Genomic DNA, 16,039 nt, shown 5'->3' on the forward strand with positions numbered 1-16,039 from the left:
TACTACGCGCGTTTCGGCTGTGAGCCTTCATCAGGAAGCCATGACTGTTTCCAGTTACCCTTATAGGTGGATTGGAATCTGCCTTGGCCGTTCTTAAGGCTGAGATTTTGATTAGTCCTGCCCATAGGCTGTGTTGGGTCTTCCAATAATGGTGTCCGGTAGAGAAGTCGATTCGGAGGAAGAATGCAAAAAACCTTCTATATTCAATTATATCTGGTGCGCTAATATCGAGTTTCTATGTTGGTCGCTTGGTGTGCAAATAAGAAATAGTGGCCTGGGTTCGCGGTCCGCTACAGCAAATTCTTTTCCGACGGTCCCGAGGGCGGTCCAATGATGGATTCTGTGTGGCGTCTCCGGAGTAAATCCCGGTGGGCCGAGAGCGTTATATGGAGGTGTATTTAAGCTCACAACGGGCGCGTTATGTTGCACAAGAGGGTTAGAGGTCCGCTACAGCAAATTCTTTTCCGACGGTCCCGAGGGCGGTCCAATGATGGATTCTGTGTGGCGTCTCCGGAGTAAATCCCGGTCATGGCTTCCTGATGAAGGCTCACAGCCGAAACGCGCGTAGTACACTGTAACCTATAGCCATGTTTTAAATATTTACTGTAATGCACTTTAAAAATCCATAAATTGGAATTTACAGTATGCAATATATGTAGAAAGTTCTTCACATATACCCAAAGATCATTGTAACTCTTTTTAAAACTTATCATGATTTAATAAAGAACGAATATTTTTGTACCCAAATTTTGGTTAAGATACATTTTCTGTTGTCTAATGTCAGTCTAAGTCCATAATTCAACCTGTTCCTAATTTATCGTATTCTCAATAGTTCAACAATAGGCCAGATGTGCTACTGTTCCAGTTGCAAAATCAATTTGTGACCAGTCTTTTTGCGACCAGAAACTTATTTTGTGAACTGACCTATGTACTAATAGGTTGGTTCGCAAAATAAGGATTGAAGGCAAGTCAAAATCTGTCCTAACTAATTAATATTCATTAGGTAGGTTGCAAATTGCAACAAATTCCAACTGGTCATTATTATAGAGATGGTGGCCAGCATTGGTAACAGATCACCATCTCAGACTGACTTTAAATAAAGTATATTTTTTAAAGCAGCCCGTTTTTCCTTAAAGGAAATAGGCCTCATTTTAGAAAAAAAATGTGTTATATAATCAGAAGTTTCAGAGAGTTGGCTGTGGTCTTCTGGGCCACTGCCTACTCCCCCCTTAAAGTTTTACCCCAATTCACAGAGGGAAATGTGCACAAAGTGGTCCCTTTCCCTTTTGCAAATAGTATCCACTGATAAATATGTTACTGAACACCAATTTGGAAGGTAGAACCACAACACGCCCGTCCTAGCTGCAATTTGGCAACCTTTCTGAAACCCATTTTAGGAGATAGTACATCTTTACCAACTCCTTTAATGGGTTTGTTACACTGGAAATAACTTTTTGCGGGCGCACAAATCTGGAGTGTTTGAGACTGCAAAAGAAGTTGTGTACACCTAGCCCTACATTAGTATTTTTCCCCCCTTGCTGTGATATTGGGGTAAAAGGATGTATGGCACTTCCTAGGAAGTTGTGTGGCAGGTCTAAGCTATTCGATGTCTCTTCTGTTCGTACTATGTTTCTAATCAATCAGTGTTTATGAAGCGCTCTTTCACCTGTTAAGGTCTCAAAGCGCTGGGGGGGAGGGGGAGTGGGGCAGCTCTGTTGGGGCCATTCGAAGAGCCAGGTCTTGTGGTCTTTCCTGAATTTATCCAGTGTCATGCTTCGCCGGAGCTGGAGCTCGTTCCATGTGTTGGCTGCAAGGTGGGAGAAGTGCCTTCCACCGCCCTGTTCCTGTGGAAGCGTGGGACGGTGGCTAGGGCGAGGTCGGCTGAGCAGAGGTTTCTCTTGGGTGTGTGGAAGGAGAGGCGGTTGTTGAGGTATTGAGGTCCGATGTTGTGGAGGGCCTCGTATGCGTGCGTGAGCAGCTTGAAAGTTATCCTTCTTTCGATGGAAGCCAGTGGAGGTCGCGGAGGTGTTGGGTGATGTGGTTGTGTCTTGGGTTATCGAGGAATAGTCTGGCTGAGACATTCTGGACAGTATGGAGTTTGTGGAGGAGTTTCTTGTTGAATCCTGTGTAGAGGATGTTGCCGTAGTCCAATCTGCTAGTGATGAGGGCTTGAGTGACAGTTTTCCTGGAGTCTGCGGGTATCCATTTGAATTTAGTGTGCGGAGGGTGTTGAAGCATACGGAGGAGACGGCGTTGATCTGGTAATTCATTGTGAGAAATGAGTCCAGTATGATGCCAAGGTTGAGTGCATGATCTAAAAGTGTGCAAGTGGAACCGCTTAACTCACCATTCTCAGGGCTGGTCAACCCACCCACCTCAGGCCTGGTTAACCCATCCACTTCATGCATGGTTAACCCATCCACTTCAGGCCTGCTATATTTCATGCCTTAGAGCTGGAAACACAAATCTCTACGGGGCTGACTTGAATGAGGACTGTAGGTAAATCTGAAGTCACTGGGAGAAATTGGTGGTCAATTACAATAATACAGAAGGGGACAAAAAGGGATGGGCCTAGGAATCCTTGTGCACAGAGGATGAAGGAACCCTTATTCTCTAGCTTCAAGGCGCACAGCGAGGACAGTTTATATGTACATCAAGAGCTCAAAACTAAAACACGGACTGGGCCACATACAACTTGTGATGGACATCCAGCTGCAGGTATGAAAGTGCGTAGATTATGGGAGAGTTGGCAGATATCAGACCTCACTGCATCTTCAGGCCAAGCTTTATTTGGTGCTTGATTTATATAGCGTGAATTCGAACCGAAGGTATTAAGAGCGCTTTACAGAGCACCAGTTATCTTACACAAGGACATATTAATTTTATTTTTTTGTAGGCATGGGGAGATGAAGTGATTTGCCCAAAATCACAGAATGTTGAGTCGACGCCGAGTTCTAGACTCGAACCTGGTGCCCGAGCTTCAAAGTCAGCAGCTCATCCCCTCAAATGGGCACCCATCTTGCCAGACTGTTTAAGGAATTGGATTCAGCCCTCACCGACCTTCCAGGAGCAGTACCGTTTTGCACAGAGACTTAGTCTAATTGTAGCAGAAGCCTGTCACACATGTGGTACATTGTCCAGCAAAAGTATATTGTGAGGGGCCCAACTGAAGATGCGAGTAAAGAAAGCAGTAAAAGTGATTTGCTGAGGATCACACGGTTTTACCAAGGATTCAAGTCCGGATTGAACCCACGGTCCAGGTGCCAAGGTCGACAACATAGTCACTAGAGGCGCGAGTGAGCAGGTCAAGGGGTGCCGCCAGCCTTCATGCTTGTACTCTTTTCACAACTAAGGAATGGAGGTTGCATTTGCACTCTGCAGACCCACGAGGAAGCCTCACAAATGATTTTCGTTTTTGTCGAGTATTCAAAGTAAGCTAAACTTGTGACGCACATTCCATACCAGAGGCTCATAGCGGATTATTGACCTTTTAACGCATTGTGTGAGAGGGCAGGGAGCGGCGTAGCCAAGGCGCTACAAAACTGCAAGCAGGAAACACAATCCAGCGCGACGCTCGTCCCCGGGTCGGGTGCGTATTGTGTGTTGTGGTGCAGGTGGATGCCGGTCGGACTGGCTGCGGAATGCGGTTGTTGTGCTCCCGCTGCGAGGATCCTCGTGACTTCTCTCCTCGAGTCGTTGGGGGGTGAACAGTTTCTATTCGCCTCCGCCTCGCACGCGCGACGGTTGTTCCCTCACCGCGGACCGCGAACTCGTGTCCAGACGAGGAAAGCTGCCCTTGGGGTCCGCGCCTTCGGGAGGCTGTGGCCGCAATCTGCGTAAAACTCTTCCAGAATACGGACCCGCTACGCCAGTGGCTGCCGCTGGTGAGAGTGACTTTATTTATTTATTTATTTATTTGTGCAATTTTATATAGCGCGAACTTTACCCGAAGGTGTCAGAGCACTTTACATAAGAACCATTTGAGAACATAGCAAATTTTTGCTTTACATAAGAACCAGTTGAAAACTTAAGGATTTAGGATTACATGCGTTACATAGAGGATACAAACAGAAAAAAATTGCAAATGTACAAGAGGTAGAGTCACATAAGGAGGAGATACAAATTGAAATACTCTAGGCATATACTGGTGATATCTCTATCTACAAAGGGAGGGATGTACCATGCTACAACGCATACCATTACAACTACCTACCGTTACAACGCGAACATTACAACGCATACCATTACAACGCATAGCGCTTTGGGGTGCTGGATAGTGGTAAGTATAATTTACTATTCTAACTCCAGTCCCCGTGGACCCTAGGGAAGGTGTTGGATAGTAAATTATACTTATTCCCTATCCTAGAGCGCCCCCCAGCGCAATGCGTTGTAATGGTATGCGTTGTAAAAGTCGCGTTGTAACAGTAGTGCGTTGTAACAAATGCGTTGTAACAGGTGTATACCACAAAGGGAGGGGATACACATGGATATACTCTAAGAGTCACATAGGAATCGTAGAGAGCATAGCGGACTACTACATACACTAGTGATTAGAGTTATCTCTATATACATAGGGAAGGGATAAGACTGGATATACTCTAAGAGTCACATAGGAATCGTAGAGAGCATAGCGGACTCCTGCATAGTCTAGTGGTTAGAGTTATCTCTATATACATCGGGAGGGGATATGACTGGATATACTCTAAGAGTCACATAGGAGTGGTAGAAATTACAAAGGTCTACTGCATATACTAGTGATTAGAGTTATCTCTATATACATAGGGAAGGGAAACACATGGATATACTCTAAAAGTCACATAGGAGACTAGTCGTTAGAGTTATCTCTATATACATAAGGAGGGGAAACACATGGATATACTCCAACAGTCACGTAGGAGACTGGTCGCTAGAGTTATCTCTATATACAAAGGAAGGGATATGACTGGATATACTCTAAGTATCAAATAGGAATGGTAGAGAGAACAACGGTCTACTGCATATACTAGTGATTAGGGTATGCAAAAAACAAAAAAAAACGGGTGGTGGTGAAAGCAGTGTGTATGGGTGGTGCACTGTAGTTTGAGATATTGCATTTTTGTGGGGGAGACTAAACTGACTAAGGTCATTTCATCTTGAGTACAGGCAGGGACACTGGATTAATCTGACAGTGGAAAACCAAATTATGCGGCACGGTTGATTACATTATTTATACATTAGGAAAAGGCAAAGTATGTGACAAAAATGCAGCACATTCTTAGTATTTTTTTGTTTTGTTATTTAAGCCATATTAATACTGTTTGGGCAAACATTTCACGTCATAATACCCGTTTAGCACCTGAATACAGCAATTGGTGACCAGTTAAACTTTGCAAAAGGGCTGCCACTGCACCATGCTCAGTTTTTGTAACTTTTGATCCATTTGAGCTGGAAACAATATTTATTATTTTCGAAATCTGCAAATCATGCAACAGTCTGTAGATTATGTGGAAAGAGCTGTAAATCGATCATTATACAGAAAATGATGCATCCACAGAAGCTAATAAAATAAGTGGCTGTGTCTCTAAGACTGTTTGGAGGTGTCTCAAACTATCATGAAATGGGCTATTGAGACATAGTGACTAATAGGGACGTTGTGGGATCTCCTGAAATGGCTAAACAGATCATTGGGAGACTGGTGATCCTAGCCTAGGGGGCATTAGGATATTTCCTGTGGGAACGTTTGGAAGTGTCCCCTTGTGGAAGAATGCAAAAAAATCAAAGCTTTCTTAGACAGAACGTATTCATTGACCATTAGTACTTGATCGAGAAGATGGAGTTAAATGGGGTAGGGTAGAGGAGAGTCAACGGTGAAGGAAAACATGACTGGGCAAGCAATAAGTGAATAGAAGTTTCCACAAGATGAAAAAGAACCAGGAAACCAAATAAACAAGATGTTGAGTGCTCTGTCCCAACAGTTGGAAATTCTTCAATCCAAACAGCTCTGTCATCACTTCCTTCTCCTTCTTTCCATCCCATAACATAACATGTGTATTTGTAAAGCGCACGTTCACCACTACGGGTATCTTGGCGCTGAATAACAGATGTTTGTTGTTACCCAACTCAATGGTACTCATTTTATCGACCTCAGATGGATGAAAGGCTGAGTGGACCCGCCGGGATTCGAACCTGTGACCATGAGGTCGAACACAGGCCCCTGCAGTGGACGCATTAGTCCACTGAGCCACCAGACCCGGCTTCTCTTCCTGCAACTCCTTGCAGCCTTTCGTTCCTTCGAAGACCAGGTTTTTTAGTTGTCATTGATGTGGCAACTCAAAGGAAGAATGGTCCATTAATCACTATCGGTCCACAAATTACAATTTGGCTAATTGCTTCCATATTTTGATGGTCCAGCTGAGGCCCTAATGTAGCTCTTTATTCGTTGCAAAGCCAGCTAGCGCCAATTCTGACACTGCTATTAACTGCATTTATAGGATTCGTAATATTAAATAGTCTCGCATACCCTCCTGTCAACTGCAGGTGAGGCTCAAGGAGAACTCCTCATATCACTGATGCACACATAATGTCCTCCTATGCATTAGTGGCAGTCAACAACCTCTTCTCCATACCATGCTCTTGTCTCCATGAACATCTCTTTACCGTGACACCATGAATACAATCGGCACTCTAACCCTCAATAAAGCATAATATGATGCTAGAGTTAATTCTCATTCTGTCTTCAGGTGCTATGTCGATCATAAATTGAAGCACACAACTTTACCCTGAAACTACTTGTTCTTATCGCGTAGTAATGCTTGTGGTGGCCTCACCGTCAGCAGTCTAGGGTCCTTGATGGCACTGGTCACCAACTAAACAGTTCTTCGACACACAGTAGTTGAAAAGAATATTCTTTATTGGTATTGTCGTCTGCATAAACAGAGCTCTTCCTCCAGTGAATTTAGCTTCTCTATTCCACATTAATAATTCCAAGAAAGAACAAATACAACAGAAGACATCCTCAGGCAGAAGACAAACCACATTCTACCCAGTACAGTAAAGGACAGCACTACAGATAATCTCTTTACATACACGACCATCCAGTGTGACCTTGGTCAAAGGGGCAAGTCATATTTTGAGTGGTACAGACTTGGTTCAATTTGACTTAGGAATGACATAGTAAATGTCAGTGTCCCATCAGTCTTATTTCTGTAAAAATCAATAAGACTGTATTTTTATATTCACGAAAGGATCAGCAAATTAAACAAAAAAGATGAACAAGGTTAAGCCAAAGCAGCTCCTAGCACCTTCTGAAGCCAAGGGCGTGGCCTGAGATATAGTTGTTGCTCTTGGAGGTAAGTACCTAAAGTAACTGCTAAGGGAATTACTAACCCAGACGGCTCAGCGTAATACTTTAGCAAATGACTTCAACCAGCTTTGCCTGGTTACTTGAAGGCAGGTATTTGACTTTGAAGATCACAGGAGTTTCACTCCCCACAGGTCAGTTATTGAATTGCTACATTGTATCCGCTGCCTTGCTGTCTTTTTGCCACATTTCTGAAAATTAGTGCAAAGCCGGCCAAGTCGACTCAGGGGACCCAGTACTGATGCACTGGAGATGGGTTGACGCATTGGTGGATAAACAGAGGGTGAAGGGACCACTTATATGTGGGCCACTTGTAGATCCGATTGGTCCAAGTTCAGTTCAAGGTGCAAAGGGAGGTGCAGGTTTGGAATTGGCTCATTTCTAGTAACACCGAAGGGTTCTGGGTGGCTAGAAGCCCCCTATCTTGGTTGTTGTCGATATTTTCCGGGCCTAGGGAGGACCCGCAGGATTGAAGGCACTCACCAGGTGGGTTGGGGCCCTCATTTAGGGTCAGTGTGCATCATACGAACAGCCCAAAGTTAGCTCAGGCAAGGTAACCTAATGGATTGTCCACCAAGATTACTCCCTGAAGGAAGAGACCCAGTGTTTTGGTTCAGTAGAAGTCCTCATCAGTGGTCAACTATTTCTTGTGCTGTTTCAGCCTGGTTCTCCTTTAAGTCAACTCTACACTCGGTGCAGGAACTGGGTCGGTTGCAGCAGACCAGTTCTCCAAACAGCCGGGCACAACATATTCAGACATTGTAGATACTGCCAGCACACTCCGTAACATATTTGCACACGGCCTATTGGGCATATCTGCTGGCCTCCCTTAGCATTTTGGTACTTGTAGTGTTTTAGGACTGAGTGGTGGGGGAGGAGTAGGGTGCACACACAGTCATTGTACAATCCTCTAGCAATTTCCAAGTAGGTTTTGATGTCTAGTAAGTCCTTAGTCAAAGTCTTAAATCCTCTTGTGCAAATGCCTTTTGACAAAAGCCAAGATTGTTTCCTGGTACTTTCTCGAGATGACAAATAGTTCTGTTAAGCTGAGGTCTAACGGGAATCCAGTGGCCTATTAAAGGCCTTTCCACTTAAAAATGTAAGATCAAATCCAAAATTCTGGGTATTTCTGTCATGACGTACATTGTTCTCTTCTTCATGCCTCTCACTGTAACTTTACATAGAATGATGTGCATGGGTCATTGAACCCACAGCGGGGTCTGTCAGGGATACTACCAGTGCCTGCTTCCTGAAGGGGGTTGTTTGCTCATGGACTGAACCTAGTATGGGAACCCAGTATTTTGTGAAGCCACTGTGCTACATACAAAGATAACATGCTTAATAACACCAAATTATTGCGGGCTGTCACTTGGCTTGCATACAGCCATTTCTGAGGTTTAGTCCCTCACTCCCCTGGGGGGAGTTCTTCATTCAGGAAGCACAAGCTCTGGTTCTGTAACATCTCAATGGAGACAGTCTGCTGCAAGAATACCACCTCACTCAACTGAAAGCATCCTCCAGGAATTTGCACCCATGATGGTGGTGCATGGAAGTTAGTCGGGATCACACACACTTTCAAAGAACTCTACCGGCTCCCCTTGTCACCCCACTGCACCTTCAGGACTTGCTGCTTCATTTTCAAATCACTCCACGGGGAGGCGCTGCCTTGCTAAGCTTCCAAGACCACACTCTAAGGTGGCACCTGCAACTCCTAGACCATCAACACTGGAATATTGGAAACCAAGATGCAAGAAGGAGAAAAACAGAAAACGCCCCTTCTCCTGCTAGGACCAGGGAAACTGGATCCAAACTGATTGAATGTCAGAATACCATATACAGAAATATTGCTCGACATAAATATTGTATTCTAAATATCATTGAAAAAAATATCATTCCATTGGGTGTAGATTTTGCTGAGAGGTGTGGCCAGCTCCCCTACTATGGATGCCGATAAAGAGGCCTGTATATGTTGATAATTGACAAAGCCACTAAGCACCTCGGGGCTTATTTACAAACCCCTTGCGCCGCTGGTACGTCACTTTTTCCCGTGTTAAAAGTGGCTCACCATACAAGGACTCTGTAGTAGAATTTCAAAACACCATGTCCCACATTCTGAGTTGGATGAGCTGCAATCATTTGAAACTTAACCCAGGCAAGACCGAACTGGTCTTGCCTGGACAGAGTATACATAGTTGGAATCCCAGCTTCTGGCCCTCCTGCATGGGTGCCCCCCCATCTAAGTCACCCTCGGTCAAGAGCCTGGGCATCTACATCAGTGAAGACCTTTCCTTAAAAAAACAGGTGGGAGCAGTCGTGTCCTCCAGTTTTTTCCAGTTGAAAAAAATAAAAATAAATTGCCTGTTTCTTCTCTATTGCCGCCCTCACTCAGATCGTCATCTCCTTGGTCCTGTCCAGATTGGACTTCTCTAATAGTCTCTATCTTGGGCTCCAAAAGGGAGAGCTTAGACGCCTCCAGCTGGTTCAGAACCAAGCAGCCAGACTTCTTTTGAACATCCCTAGAAGGCAATCAGTTAGACTTGGCCTGAAACAGCTACACTGGTTGCCGGTGGAGCAACGCGTGGCCTTCAAAGCGGGCTGCATTTTATTCAAATCTCTACATGACACTGGTCCCCAATCCATCAGAGACTTATTCCAAAGATACAGCCCTCCCCGCAACCTCCGGTCCACCCATAAATCCCTTCTGATTGTTCCTCCGTACAAAAGGAAACGTCTTGGAGGCAGCTGCTTTGACCACCTTGCAGCTGCCTTCTGGAACTCTCTCCCCCCTCACTTAAAACTAAGTGATAATCTCCTCAGCTTCAGACATCTCTTGAAGACCTGGCTTTTTTCTCAGGCACATCATTGAGCTGCTTTTTCTACTAATTGACTGACGCGCCCTGTTCCTTCCTACAGCGCCATGAAGCCCCCGGGCGTACGAGCGCTCAATAAATGACAATTAACATTAACATTAACAAGGTGGACACACCATCTGAATCTCATATTGATGAGGTACTGGACCGCTGTCCGTGGACCCCAATACATCTGCATTGCGCTGCACTGCTGGAGGGCCCTCTTTTGCCGGAGGAACTGACTGCAGCACTGAAAGACCTACCCCTTGGTAAGACGCCAGGCCCGGATGGCCTGTCAGTAGCCTTTTATCGTATGTTCACCTCACAGCTCCAGCCCTACTTGCTGCGTCTATATAATTCCTTCTCGGACATGGAGGGGCCGTCGCCTTCCTTGGGCATGGCAGAAATAGCTCTCATCCCCAAGCCGGGAAAGGACCCTACCCTATGCGCCTCTTACCGTCCTGTCGCGTTATTGAACACGGATCTCAAACTCTATACCAAAATGTTAGCCAAACGCCTGGAACCCCACATGCTGGGACTTGTGGAGCCTGATCAGGTTGGCTTCATCCGCAACCGGCAGGGGGCAGATAACGTGCGAAGAATTGTCCATTTGGTAGGGAAAGCGCATCATTGGAATATACCGGCGCAGGGCTCGAAAAATTCACTCGACCGCTCGCATTTGCGAGTGAGATTGATTAAGGACGAGCTATTTTTAGGTCCTACTCGCCCTTTCTGGTGAGTAGGAATACAATCTTGACACTTGACCTCTGCCTCTGAAAGCAGAGGAAATGTGACAAGATAGCAAGATTTAAAGGCATCTTTATTGCTCACAAAGTAAATGAGCAATAAAAATGCTTTTAAATCTTGTTAACTCATCACATTTGCTCAGTTTTCAGAGTTTGAGGTCAAGTTCATTTAAGTTAGGTCGAGGAGATTTTGTAGTTTACTAGACCTGCAGGTCTAGAGCATGTTTTATGATTTGTCGAGCCCTGCGGCTTGTCTTCTCTCGCTTGACGCGGAAAAGGCCTTCGACCGGGTGGAATGGGGTTTTCTTCACTCGGTCCTACACAGGGTTGGTCTGGGGCACAACATGATCTCGAGGATTATGGCACCTTATCTCTCCCCTCAAGCGCGGGTCCATGTTAACGGGCAGCTCTCAGACCCCTTCTACATACACAGGGGCACTCAGCAGGGCTGCCCCCTATCGCCTCTGCTCTTCGCTCTGGTAGTGGAGCCCCTGGCGGAGATGATTAGGCAAAATGAGGACATCCACGGCCTAAATTTAGGAGGGCGCCAGAATAAAGTGGCATTATTTGCGGATGATCTTATCCTTACTTTGTCGCGCCCACATACCTCCCTTCCGGCGCTCCACGCTCTCCTGCTGACCTTTGAAAGGGCGTCCGGCCTCAAAATCAATCATGCCAAGTCTTGGGCTTTAAACCTCACGATCCCGAAGGAGGAGCTTCCAGCCTTGGAAGCACTGGCTCCATATCGGTGGACTGCAGACCATATTCGTTATTTGGGCCAGAAACTGACTCCCTCCCTGGACACGTGGTCTCAAGTAAATTGGCATGAATGCAAGACGGCTGTCCAGGAGGACATGAGGAGGTGGAAGCCACTGACTATCGCCTGGCTTGGCAGGCTTAACGCTGTCAAAATGTCTATCCTCCCAAAAATGTTGTACTTGTTTCAATGTCTCCCCACCCCCATACCACAACAACAGATACTGGACCTTCAGAAGGAGATCACTAAGTTTATCTGGGGTGGCCGTCGACCGCGGTTCTCCCACAAGATCCTCATGCTGCCCAGAGATAGAGGGGGTCTGGCATATCCTAATCGCCTGTACTACTACTGGGCTTCGCACCTTCGTATTGTCTCGGAATGGACGACCACTGAAAGCGAAAAGGTGTGGTTCCATATGGACCGGACCGTAACGGGACGCGCTATCTGGGACCTTACATGGCTTCACCGGACGGCGCGCTCCCGCAGTGCCTACAAAAACGGTCCTTGATATATGGGACAAAATAGCTGTACGTAAGGGGCTGACGACATTCCCTTCACCTCATACCCTTATAGCAGACAACCCGCTCTTCCCACCGGCCTGCCACACACAAACATTTGCCAAATGGTTACAGGGAGGGTGCAGAGTCATTGGAGACATGTTTGAGGGGGGACTCTTAAAGACGTTCGCCCAGTGCAGGGACGAATTTCGTCTCCCGCCAGAAGCGAGTCTCCAATATCTGCAGTTGCGGCACTGTGTATCGTCGCCCACCTTGTGGCAGGCGTCTACTCGACCTTACACCCCCTTTGAGTGGCTGGTCCGCTCATTCGATGATTCGAAGGGACTCATATCACGGACATACCAGATCCTTCAACACCCGCCTACACTGACACTACACCCGTACCAACGTCAATGGCACCTGGCGTCGGGAACGGAAATCACACCTGGACAGTGGAATCGTCTCTGGTGCGACATTCCTAGGGTCTATCGCAGCATCCCACAGAGGGAAAATGCGTATAAAATTATGACACAATGGTACTATACGCCGGTCCGGCTGCACCATATGTTCCCTGCCACGTCCCCCTTGCGTTGGAGATGTTCAAATGCATCTGGCGATTTCATTCACATCTGGTGGGCCTGCCCGCTCCTGACCCTGCTCTGGAAGGAAGTCCTTAGTCACATCAAGGAGGTGTTGGGGTTCCCCCTGCCTGACTCCACAGCCATGATCCTCCTGGGCATCAAACCTGCCACCTTGAAAGCACTTACGAGCAGCGATTGAACTATAGCTTTACATATGCTTGGGGCGACTAAACAACTCATTGCACTCTATTACAAAAGGCCAGAGGCGCCTCCGATTGCTGCTTGGTTTGTGCGACTGTGGCACGTTTTAACTATGGAGCTCTTCACTGCGCGACTGCAATTGCGAGAAACTTGTTTTAATGCTGTGTGGCGTCCCCTGGTCCAACACCTCTGTAAAATAGAACATGCACGATACTTACCTGTCAAGCTTAGAGCGCTGCGTCTTTTTGAGGATGCCCTGCTCCCGCCAAATCCTAATAAGCTTATTCCATGCCCAGACTGATTAGAGTCACCCATCTCCCAGCGCGCCCCACAGTGCCTCCGGTTAGCCATTACTGAGTGTTACTCACCTATCCAGATAGCTGTTTTTGTCTCACATCCTTCCTTTCCCCATCTATCTCTGCTTTGCTTCTGTCTGTCTCTCACTATCTACTTTGTAGGGGCTTCTCGCCCATGTTCATAACGTTACTGTCCTTCTTTTAATGGGTCCTGAAATGTAACACAACCCGTAATTATGGACACATATACTAGTATATGCAGTTGGCTCACCACGAGTGGTAGGCGGCATGCTCTTCCATCCTTGGTTCCCTGTTGCCTGAGCCTACACTGAAAAACATTCGCAATTGACGCGGCCGGCCCTACATGGGTTGTAGGCTTATTGCTGTGTACTTAGAGACGTGAGTTGTACTACTCTCAACGTTATTGCTTGTAGACAGGCCTCAAGAAACCCTACAATAAGTTGTTATCGCTGCACATACTAGTTCATGCGGCCGGCCCAACTAGGGTTGTAGGCGACATGCTGTGCCTAAATTGGCCTTTCAGAATTTTTTTTTCTTTCTCTAGTGAGAAAGGATTGCAAAATAATGCGGCCGGCCCTGAATGGGTTGTAGGCTTAACGCAGTGTACACATGACCCTTTGTTCCTTTCTTGTTTTAGAAAATAAAACAGATTTCAAACAAAAGTGGCGCACCAGCGGCGCAAGGGGCTTGTAAATTAGCCCCCTCGTCTCCGTTGCATGATGAAGGGTGCACTGCAATTGCACTCTTAACCTGAGCAGCATTGCGTGCTCTGCTGAGAAACAAACAAAAAGTATAAATCCAGAGTGCTAGTGACCTTGAGGATATGAGGCAGCTGAGAAACAAAACACAACACATAACAATGGGGCGTGGCTGGACGGCCAAAGCAGCAACTTTCATCTCTACACATGGTTTGAAAACTGCTTGGAATGTGTACAATCTGAATAAGCTGTGAATGATTCACTAGGGGGAAAGCCACTTTGCTTTGTCTCATAGTGAAATGTTCTGGTTTAAGGGCAGAGGTTATAACCATTCATCAGTAGGCGTGGGCTCAGTAAATTAGAGGACGTATGATATTATTTTTGTCTGAATTATGAGGCAGGAAGTGAGGCAAGGAGTCCAGAGCACTGGAACACAAACCAGTCTCAGAAGGAAGTTCCAAGAAGCCTGGAGATTTTTCTTGAAAGCAGGAGATCTTGGTAATGTATGCTGCAGCTACTTGTACCAGACTGTGTAACAAGGAAGGGTTTAAAGGCTTTTCTGAAGGTGTGTTTGATCTGTGGGGGAAGGGGTTCTGATGTGGAGGGGGAGGCTGTGTGAGCCCCGAATAATATAAATAACACAGAAGCCTTTGCCTATTATACCTCTACCTAAAATTAAAGGTGGACAGGTATGGAAGGTGGCTGGGAATGATAAAATGTTCTGTTGGGTTGCAGCGGCGGCCCCTTCACTATGGCGGAGGAGTGTTGTCTCCCCGCTGCCAGTTGCCTTGAAAGACAGGAAAGGAAAAATAAAACGATTATAAACATGTTTTATTTTATTTTTATTTTTCCTTTTCTGGCTGAGTCTTTGGAGGCGGGGCCAGGGGATGACAGTCACTGGAGGGGGAGTGGTATGCACTGGTATCAGTGCCCATGTGGGTTTGGCAGGCAGTCTCAGGACAGCCAAACCGACATGCGCACTGAAGATGTCTCCAACCTGAGCTGCGATGCCGGGTTAGAGATAGATGGCACAGGCTCCCAGTCTCACTGGGAGTGTAAATTCAGGGCGCTCAGGCCAATTCTGATGCTGCTCTCATGCATGAGAGCAGCGTCAGGATTGGCCATTGGGGAGTCTGGGAGCCTGCAGGTATGTTTTTTAACATTTGTTTTTATATTTTATTTGTTGCCCGTTGTCCCCTCGCCCCGTCGTTCTTCAATGACACCAGACGCTACTGTTGGGTTGAAGGAGTCAATGTCTGTAGCAGACATGTAAGGAGCTGAATCAACCATACATTTGTGCACACAATATATCATTTTCCATTTTTATTGTGGACCTTCCCTGCAGACAGAGAATGCCTCATATCAGTTTAGGCAGTTGTGCCATGATCTGGATATTTAAAGGATAGCCCACGTTGTACACTGGGAGACTAGAGCGGTGGCATGGTCCAGTTTGGCATTGATGTGGTAAGGGCAACACCAGTCTTTTGTCCAACTCTTTCCCACTTAACATAACATACATTGGTACCAACATGTACTCAAGTTCCACCACTGCTAAGTTCATCTCTCCCAAGCTCCCTCTTGGCAAATAGCTCCCTATGACACTCAAAGCTAGCTTAAGATTTAGGTAACACTTATAGTCAGCTGTATAAATTACTCAAAATGTAGCTTTGGTCTTCTAGTCTTTTTTTCCATTGAGTACTATTACCTACATTGTTTAAATGCACTTGAGTATTTCAACTAGTATATGGATTACATGATTTGGGGTCTGCCGGGCCATCCAGCATAGACAAAGGTAGTAGTGCTAGCCTTTTTAGAAAGGAAATCTTTGGTGTGATGAGCATGAAGATATCTTTTGTGTGAAGTTTTGTAAAATCATGTGTCTCAAGTGGGTCTTTAAATGTTAGTAGTTTGGACAGGGGACTAAACTCAAGGGTCTGAAGTTCACCGAAGCCACCTGATTTTCACATTTACTTGTGTTCACAATATTTATAGGATGTACGGAGAGGCCCCTTCTTTTCCTCATGAAATAAACATCCAGAACCAACACTTAATTT

The 16,039-nt window shown here is 46.1% G+C and overlaps 1 protein-coding gene across 1 annotated transcript in view; it reads left to right on the forward strand.

Annotated features, from left to right (window-relative positions):
• Positions 1–3,565: 3,565 nt before the first annotated feature.
• LOC147701524 (circularly permutated Ras protein 1-like) overlaps positions 3,566–16,039 on the forward strand; it is a 223,338-nt gene continuing 210,864 nt past the window's right edge. The window contains exon 1 of the mRNA XM_086930201.1: positions 3,566–3,884. The gene's annotated coding sequence lies outside the window, so the exon portion shown is untranslated. The remainder of the gene's footprint in view (positions 3,885–16,039) is intronic.

Source organism: Lissotriton vulgaris, chromosome 7, assembly GCF_964263255.1.
Source record: "Lissotriton vulgaris chromosome 7, aLisVul1.2, whole genome shotgun sequence".
Classification (NCBI taxonomy): Eukaryota; Metazoa; Chordata; class Amphibia; order Caudata; family Salamandridae; genus Lissotriton; species Lissotriton vulgaris.